The 9,108-nt window shown below is 39.3% G+C and overlaps 1 pseudogene; it reads left to right on the plus strand.

The window, feature by feature from the left end:
- Positions 1-6,626: 6,626 nt before the first annotated feature.
- Positions 6,627-8,657, plus strand: LOC118832989 (annotated as a pseudogene).
- The last annotated feature ends 451 nt before the right edge of the window (positions 8,658-9,108 follow it).

Below are 9,108 nucleotides of genomic sequence, written 5' to 3' on the forward strand. Positions count from 1 at the left end.
GGGGAATGAGTGAATCATACTCTCAATTGGATCCAAATTGAGAGGGAATAACATATACACTCGATTGGGTATCTTACTCCACAGGAAAGTAAGGGGAAGGTGATAAAAAGGGGGATGATAGAAGGGAGGGCAGATAGGGGGAGGAGGTAATCAAAAGCAAACACCTTTGAAAAGGGACAGAGTAAAGGGAGAAAACTGAATAAAGGGGACAGGAAAGGATGGAAGGAAATATAGTTAGCCTTTCACAACATAAGCATTGTGGAAGTGTTTTACATAATGATACATGTGTGATCTATGTTGAATTGCTTGCCTCCCTTGGGAGGGTGGGTGAGAAGGGAAGAGGGGAGAGAATTTGGAACTCGAAGTTTTAAAAGCTATCCTGCCCTACAAGAAAGTAAGGGGAAAGGCGATGGGGGGGAGTGGGGTGAAAGAGGGGAGGGCTGACTGGGGAACAAGGCAATCAAAATATATACCATCTTGGAATAGGGGGAGGGTAGAAATGGGGAGAAAATTTGTAACTCAAAATCTTGTGGAAATCAATGTTGAAAACTAAAATATTAAATACATTTAAATAAAAAAGATTATAAAAAGCAGATGAACTCATTTTATGGTTGGACCTTCACATTTTAAAAGATTTTTATACCAGGTACAGGATTTAGGTAAGGATAGAAAGAGCATGATATATGAACTGAAATTCTCTGAAGTTTCAAAAATGGAGAACCAAATTTAAGTGATTGTACTAAGTTATATTAAGTATGAATTATCTGGGAACTTCTAGACCTGAACCAGAGAAGCAGAACTCCCTTTTTGAACTGTCCGAAGAATAAAACCTACTGTCAAAGAAAGGACCTCTAGGGACCAGATAACTACATCAGGCATCTGAGATTCAAAAAGTGCTGCTTAAATGGACATTGGGAATAGGTAACTGGGATACTAGGAACTTAATTTTGGTTAACATTGTTAATAATGATTGCATTGATTTGTATGGTTCATGTTTAAGTTTTCTTGGTTATCTTGGTGACATGTAAATCTCCCTTCTCAAAACCAGTCTGTTGTGAGCCATCGAAGTAGTTTAATCTGTACCTGACTTAATGTAATTATGCAATTTTGTGAATTGTGAGAAAAACTTTATTGTATTCGAACCTAGCCCTGCATAGCTGGGAAACTGAACCATTTCTATATGCCTTTAGCCATGTTAGCTATGTAGTATTGTTTCCTCTCAATTATCAAATAATATGTCTTCTGGAAGCCCTGTCAGGTCTGTCTTACCACTGCGATAGCTGCCAACTTGTGGATATGAACTCTTTGATCCCTCTGTCCCATCTAAAGATTGCCCTTGCTCCTGAGTGGACATCTGAGCCCATAGGAGAACTTGCCCTCCTGTTTCCAAGGGGCCTGAAAAAGACGACATCAGACGTAGACAGCTTTCCCAAGAGTCTGAACCAGACCTGCGCTAAGCAAAGCTCTGTTCCCACCTGAAGCCTCTCCCCTAGTGTGGGCAGCTTACTCAGATCCCTCCTGCTTTCTGCTGTTGGGGTGCTTACTATGTTTGCTCTCTTCTTACTAAGAGTCTGACTAGGGCCTACTTTGGCCCACAAATGTTCGACCACCTTGGTAAACAAAATAATGCTGTCCATGGTTGTTTTCCCTCAATCTGAGAGGCCCACTCCAGATGCAAAGAACAGCTCATCAACCTGGTCAACAAAGGAAGGATTTTTAGAACTTCCTTTCCCATTCCCTGAAGAAGCGTCCCATACCTTCTTTGGTCTATAGGTGTTGCTTTCCCTCACCTTTGAACAAAAGGAGGAAGTGACAATCCTCTCAGATTATTTGAACCCCAATAAGATCCAAAGCCTGAATTAATCAACCAAACTGCTTTGCTCTACTCTAAAAATTCTCTTTCCTACGTCAGCAACTTCAGAGACCAGATAAGACTGACAAGGAGTATCTTTCCTATTGGTGACAGGATGTCTGCAACCAGAATAGTGGGATTTCTCTTGATATTCTACAGAGGAGAAGCACAGACATCCTGGGATCGTAATCTCTAACTGATACTACTTTGTCAAATGTCTTGTCTTACCGTATTTACAACTCATCCCACTAAGAAAGTTCCTTTCTTACGATATGGAGACCATAGACTGGAGTTGGGATTGTTCTAAAGTGTACTTAAACCTTGTCGTTGATTATTGATAGTTTCAAAAAATTATTGGTATTTTCAAAACATTTACCCATTTCGTAATGTATTCTTGACTATTTTCCATACAGTACCTTATGTTCTTTGTTTGGTCATAATAAGTTTTTGTCTACCTTGTGTCCTTAGGATAACGAATGCTATGTTTAAGCCTTATTTCATAATCAGAACATTACAGCAGAAATTACCCAGTTGTTGCAATTGGCCACTGAGGAAGAAAAAGCAGCACGAGAACTTACAACCTGACAGTGTTATAGACGACTTTCTGAGTCATGTTAAGACCTTTTTAACCCCCAATTGGCTTACTCATGTTTTAGAGACTGTGGCCATTGTGGGAGGCCTTGCCCTTTTTGCTATGTTGTTGCACTCCTTTAGTGCTGAGGATGTGTCTTGGGGCCCTGTATACAGCCATCGATTCAGTACGTGTTGACTCTTGGCGCAAAAACAAAAAGGGGGAGTTGTAACGGGACGAGTTAGAGCTGACTCCTGCCCTCCTCGGACCTCCGCGCCCAGGGCTCTGCGATATGGGAGGGATATGGGAGGAACAGGACTGAGTCAGGAGGAGGGGTCTCACCTTTGTTGCCTCCCTGGCAATTCCAGGTCTTTGCCCGGACCTGCCTGAACACATGGCACTTCCGGTTCTTTATCTGGACTAGCCTGACCACAGGGAGCTTCCGGAGAGCGGGAAAAGAAGGGGAGGAGAGTAGGTGGAACCAGGGTGGCCCTAATGCAAGGGGAGGAGAGTAGGCGGAACCAGGGCGGCCCTAATGCCTACGTAACCAAAGATATAAAAGTTTGCTTCTAACCTGAATAATTTGAGTTCTTTCCATCTTATCTTGGCTCCCGCCTCATTCATTGCGTCCCAAGACAGGTCCTTGCTGCTCAAGGACTACCAGGGGTGAGAAGACCCCAACAAGAATATGTATTAAAAAAAATCCTTGCCATTTATATTTTCCATTCTAAAGCCCCAGACACAGCTGAGGAGTTATATTGTCATAGATTTTCCATCTATTGCCTGCAATAGTTTTTAAGACTCCAAGTTCTCACCTTTTGTTTTCTAAGAGATATTATCTCTCTAATACCCTACTTCTAAATGATCTCCTACCTCTCTCATTCTCTTCTCCATGGCTACTCCAAGTCCTGTCATTCTGTGTGGCCAAATCCCACATTTCCATCCTAAGCCTTGGAACATCTCTCATTTTCTTTGTTCTAGTCCCTCCCAACTCTTAACATTCCACTTTCTAGAGCTCCAAAGATTCTGAATTTCAAATTTCTTTCTAGTGCAAATATTCTAGATTCTAAGTGACCTCCCTGATCTAATATTCCAGCTTTACTTGCCATTCCATATTAGGACCCGCTCACGCTCTTCTCCATGGCTACTTCCAGGCCTGACATTCTGTGGGGTAAATTCCCACTGTTTCTGAAAATTTCCATTCTTATACTCTAACATGTCTCAATCTCTTCTAGTCTTTCCCAATACTGACATTCCAGCTTCTGAAGACTCAGCTCTGGATTCAGGATTAGAAATTTCCTTCATGGGGCAGCTAGGTGGCGCAGTGAGTAGAGCACCGGCCCTGGAGTCAGGAGGACCTGAGTTCAAATCTGGCCTCAGACACTTGACACACTAGCTGTGTGACCTTGGGCAAGTCACTTAACCCCAATTGCCCTGCCAAAAAAACCAAAAAAAAAAAAAAAGAAATTTCCTTCAGGATCAGATAATCTAGGTTGCATGAGTTCTTGCCAATCTGATTTTTCTAGCTTGACTTTCCACTCCATATTGAGACATTCAGAGGCTGGATTTACCTCCTGGCTAAGAAATTTTGTATCATAAATTCTCAGCCACCTCTAACCCTCCTTTTGCATGGTACCTGGAAGCCCAGACATCTGGTATTCTAAGGATCTTTGAAGACACGATATTTGTGGTTCTAAAGCCATGATATATAAAGTTTCTTTTTTTAAAAAAAAAGATTTTTAAAAAATGAGTTACTATTACAATACACATAAAATTTTTCTGATACAATGATTTTGAAATGTAAGTTGTGTCTCTTATGAATCCTTAGAACTTAATAGCTTATTTTATTGTGGGGGAAGGGCAAAAATTCACTATATTCATTATTATTAATAGTACTATCAATAGTGGTCTTTACCAAGAATGAACTTCATGGAATTGTATTGTTTGAGTGTGCCAGTGTTTTGGGTTTTCTGAGGATTTTTAGCTTCCTAAAAGTAAGTAAGTAAAAAGTAAGTACTTTCACTAAATTCTGTTGACTTTGTGTTCAAGGATGTGAGATTTTTGGTTTTTTAACCTTGACCACTGTTTAAAATAAATTAAACTGACATGACTTATCTCATAAGAAAAATCTAAATTCTTCTTGTTTCTTAATTTTCCTAGACCTAGCCAATATTTTCGCCCCCTAAGAAGATAAATGAAAAAAAATCCTTGCCATATATGCTATTTTCCATTATAGAACAGATGATTTACGTTCACAGAGCCCTCCCAGCCTATGGCATATGGATGTTACTAGAGCACTCTAGGTCTGACCTTTGTTCTCTCCTTGATCTGATAGCTCTTGCTCTAAATGCTCCCCTAAATCTCTCCTTCTCTTCTACATGGCTACTCTCAGGTTTAACATTCTCTCTACTAAAATCCCTCTGATTTTAACAATTTCCTTTATCAGCCTCTGAATATTTCCCTCTCTCTCTCTCTCTCTGTTCTTGTCTCTCTCATCACTGACATTTCTTTTTCTACGGCCCCATTTAGATTTGGATTCTGGATTCGAAATTTCATTCACGTTCAGATATTGTAAGTTTTATGAGCCCTCTTCTATCTAAAATGCTGGCTTAACTTTTCACTTCAAATTGTATTCTAAGCTGTAGGCCACCTCTAACACAACTCCTTTAAAGGTACCTAGAAGCTGAGATATTCAATGTTCCAAGGACCTTCAAAGACCTGATGTTTTTGGTTAAGGTCACCCCCTACCATGATCTATAAGAGCTTTAAAAAACTTTTTTTTTATTTTTTGGATAGTTATTACAAGGGACATGGGTTTTATAGATATGCTGAAATAGAAGAATAAGTAGTGTCCCTTCAAAACATGTCACCTTGTTTTTTAATTCAGGGAAAAACATTCTCTATTCATTATCATTAACTGTAATATGAACTTCAGTTTTTACTAAAGAAGAAACTGCATGGAACTGCATTTGTTTAGGGGTGCAGGTTTTAAGGGATTTATTTTGGAGCTAGCCACAAAATAGATAGTACATTCATTCACTATACCCCTTTGAAGATGTAGTTAAATGATCTTATACAAAAAAAATCTACCTTCCTTTTAAAATTACCTAGAACTGGTCAATATTTGGGCCATTAAGAATATAAAGGAAAACAATTCTTTGCTATTCCTATTTTTATTCTAGGACCCTTCCAGAGCCCACCCTACAATGAATGGCCTATGGCAGTTTGTAGGACATACCAGGTTGACCTTTTGTGTTCTAAGAGCTTTTTGCTCTGATGACCCTTCTTCTTAAGTGCTCTTCTTCTAACTCTGTCATTCTCTACTCTGTCATTCTCTTTTTCATGCCTACTCCCAGGTCTGACATCCTGTGTGCTAAAATCCCACTGCTTCTGGCCATTTCCATTTTTAGCCTCTGAACATCTCCCACCTTCTCTGTTTTAGTCCCTCCCAGCATTTACATGCTAGCTCCTAAAGCTTCATTCTTCTCCAGATTCTGGATTAGAAATTTCCTTCAAGTTCAGACATTCTGGGTATTACAACCTCTCTCACATCTAATACTCTGGCTTCACTTTCCATACAAAATGAATACAATCAGAGGATGGACTTGTCTCCTAGCTAGGAAATTCTGTATTGTATACTTTCAGCCACCTTCAATTTTCCTCTTCAAAAAGTTCCTCAAAGAAGTCCATAATAATCACTGTTCTAAGGACATTCCCAGCTCTGACATTTTTGGTTTAAGGCCAAACCCTTCTATGATATGTTTTTTCCACCTTTTTATTTCCAGGATTACTATTACAATGCACATGGGTCTAATTGATATTAAAACATAAGTCCCATCCTTTATAACTTATATTTATGTAACAATTAATTTTTGTGGCCAGAAAGACTCTATGTTTATTATTGTTAATATAAGTATCAGTGAAAGTCTTTAGCAAAGAATGAACTGCATCTAACTGCATTTGTTTTGGTGTGCAGATCTTTGGGGTTTTAGGGAACATAGTTTGGCTGGCCAAAAAATAAGCAGTACTTTCACCATACCCTTTAAGTTGTGTGATTGAGGATGTAAGATTAAAAAGAAACTATCAGGGCCCCTCAGCCTGCCCTGGAAATGGAGGCAGCCAGGGAGGCCCACTCCCTTCCCGCCCTGGCAGGCAGCTGGGCTAGAGCAACGGCCCCAGCATGTGGACTGCGGCGCGGCAGCCATGAAAGCTAGCATCATGAGGATCCACAGCAAAGGCCACCACTCGGCAGGTGGTATCCAAATAGAAAATGAGAAAAATAGACCATCTTTGAAAACTGTGAAAAATGATAACAAATCAGAAGCCACTCTGGGGAAAAGTCTTTTATCTTGATTTGCCATATATTGTGATCTCTGAAAGACTAGAAAAGGACCTCAAGGAACTAGGAGGGAGAGTTGAAGAATTTCTCAGCAAAGATATAAGTTACCTAATTTCAAATAAAAAAGAAGCAAAATATGCTCAGACATTGGGGTGTATTTCTCCTGTCCCAAGTCTGGAATCAACATGTACAGGAGGAAATACTTCACCTCATCCTAGCTGTGATGGAAGTTCATTCAAGACTCCAGATCTGGTATGTATGAGCAGAGGAAAATTATTAGTTGAAAAAGCTATCAAGGAACATGAATTAATCCCTTCAAATAGTATCCTGTCAAATGCTTTATCCTGGGGAGTGAAAATTCTTCATATTGATGATTTCAAATACTATATTGAACAAAAGAAAAAAGAACTGTATCTGATTAAGAAAACAAGTACATCACTAAGAGGGGTGGGAAAATAATTAGGTATTCGGAAAACAAAAACAGGAAGGCTCAAAAAGCCATTTGTAAAGGTGGAATATTCAAGCCACCATTACAGACCATTTTACCTACTGCTATCCAATATACCTCTTATAAACTATTCCGTTCCTAAGCCCTGCAGTCCTTTTGATTTGGATAAAACATCTAGTCTGCAGAAACAAACACAAGCTAAACAAAGGAACAGAATGGGCTGTGAAGCCAATGAAGGGCACTGCCCTCCCGTGCAGCCCAGCCTAAGAGAGAACAAGAAGAAGGGCTACTGTGAGTGCTGCTCCCAGAGATATGAGGTGCTTCAAGCTCATCTTCTAAACTTTGCACAAAGTACTCAGTATCCAGTTGCTGATGACATCATATCCAAGATGGTCTATGACTTCGTAGAATACAAAAGCAATATATCCAGAAGAGTAAAATACAGTATTGGATCTTTTGCCCCCATCATTGGAAATACTTTTAAAAGGAATGAACTTGAAAAACAGCCAGAATTGCACCGTGTTTCCCCGAATGACTCTTGGGGAAATACTACCAAACAGGTGATAAAACAGGATTTCTAATACCAAGACAGCAGGGATCCTTCACAGAAGGTTGCCTTCAGTTCAGAGCCCATAGATTCATTTGCTTCATGCAGTCCATGTCCTTACGACTCAGCAAGCAAACCTGGAGAGCATTTGGATTGTAGGAAATCTTATATAATAAATCCAGTGAAGAAAGACATTGAGCTGGATTTGGAACAACTACCTCTGAATAAAGATACGCAGCGATATACTCCTGAAGTTTCTGACCATAAAGGAACTATAAATGAAAAAGACTTAGAAGAACTAAAAACAGAATGCTGCCCATATATCCTAGAGACATTTATGCACGTTTCTGATTTTGACGAAACAGACAAAAAACGTGTCTCAACTAAAACGAAAGTCAGATAGTACGGTTTTTCCAGATACCTATCAGAAGAAAAAAGGCACTAGTACCCCACACAGTAATGGTTCTAGTCTTAGAGTCATTAGAGCAACCTATTGGTCAAGCTGAGATAATATCCCATAGTCCTGGTGACGAACTCAAAGAAGCAGACGTGGAAAGTACAGACAGTTTACCTTCAGGGAAACTTCACCAAAAAGTAAAAATAGTATTAGGGAGAAACAAAAAAAGAAGTCAGCAGAAGAATGTCGAATTACATTTAAAGAACAAAGCAGAATTTCCTGCTACAAAAGAAGAAAACAGTATTTGTAGTTCACCAGTACAGTCTTTAGTGGAATTATTTCAAACCAGCAAAGGCGGTTCTGAGTTTCTGGGTTTTACAAGCTAGTCTGAAAACCACAACTCACGTGACATGTTAGAGGTTTGGGAGGAAGAAAATGGGAATAGTTTGTTGTCCATGTTTCTCTCTTCCCCATCTTCGACCTCTACACTTACTGGGTTTTAGAGGAGTTTTTTGTTTTTGTTTTCAATTTGCATTTTTCACAAATGGTGAGGATTGTATACCTGAAAATATTTTTATATATATGTAAAAATTCTTGTTTTATTATTTGTGTGTCATCTGTACATTTTAATAACCAAATGTAAATATTAAGAATAAAAATGATTATTAGTATTTTCTTACGAATTAAGTACTTTTATATAAGTAAATGCAACTGAAGTTAAGGTGTTTGCTACCTCTTGCGTATTTTGTACATAATTTCTAAATAAATCTGTTTCTGAATGAGCTAGCAGTTAAATATAACTTGCACTGGAGAAGGAAATTTTGAGTAAGTATAGACTTTAAAAACTTAGTGTTGGGGCAGCTAGGTGGTGCAGTGAGTAGAGCACTGGCCCTGGAGTCAGGAGGACCTGAGTTCAAATCTGACCTCAGATACTTGGCACACTTACTAGCTGCG

The sequence above is a fragment of the Trichosurus vulpecula genome, assembly GCF_011100635.1.
Source record: "Trichosurus vulpecula isolate mTriVul1 chromosome X unlocalized genomic scaffold, mTriVul1.pri SUPER_X_unloc_1, whole genome shotgun sequence".
NCBI classification, from domain to species: domain Eukaryota; kingdom Metazoa; phylum Chordata; class Mammalia; order Diprotodontia; family Phalangeridae; genus Trichosurus; species Trichosurus vulpecula.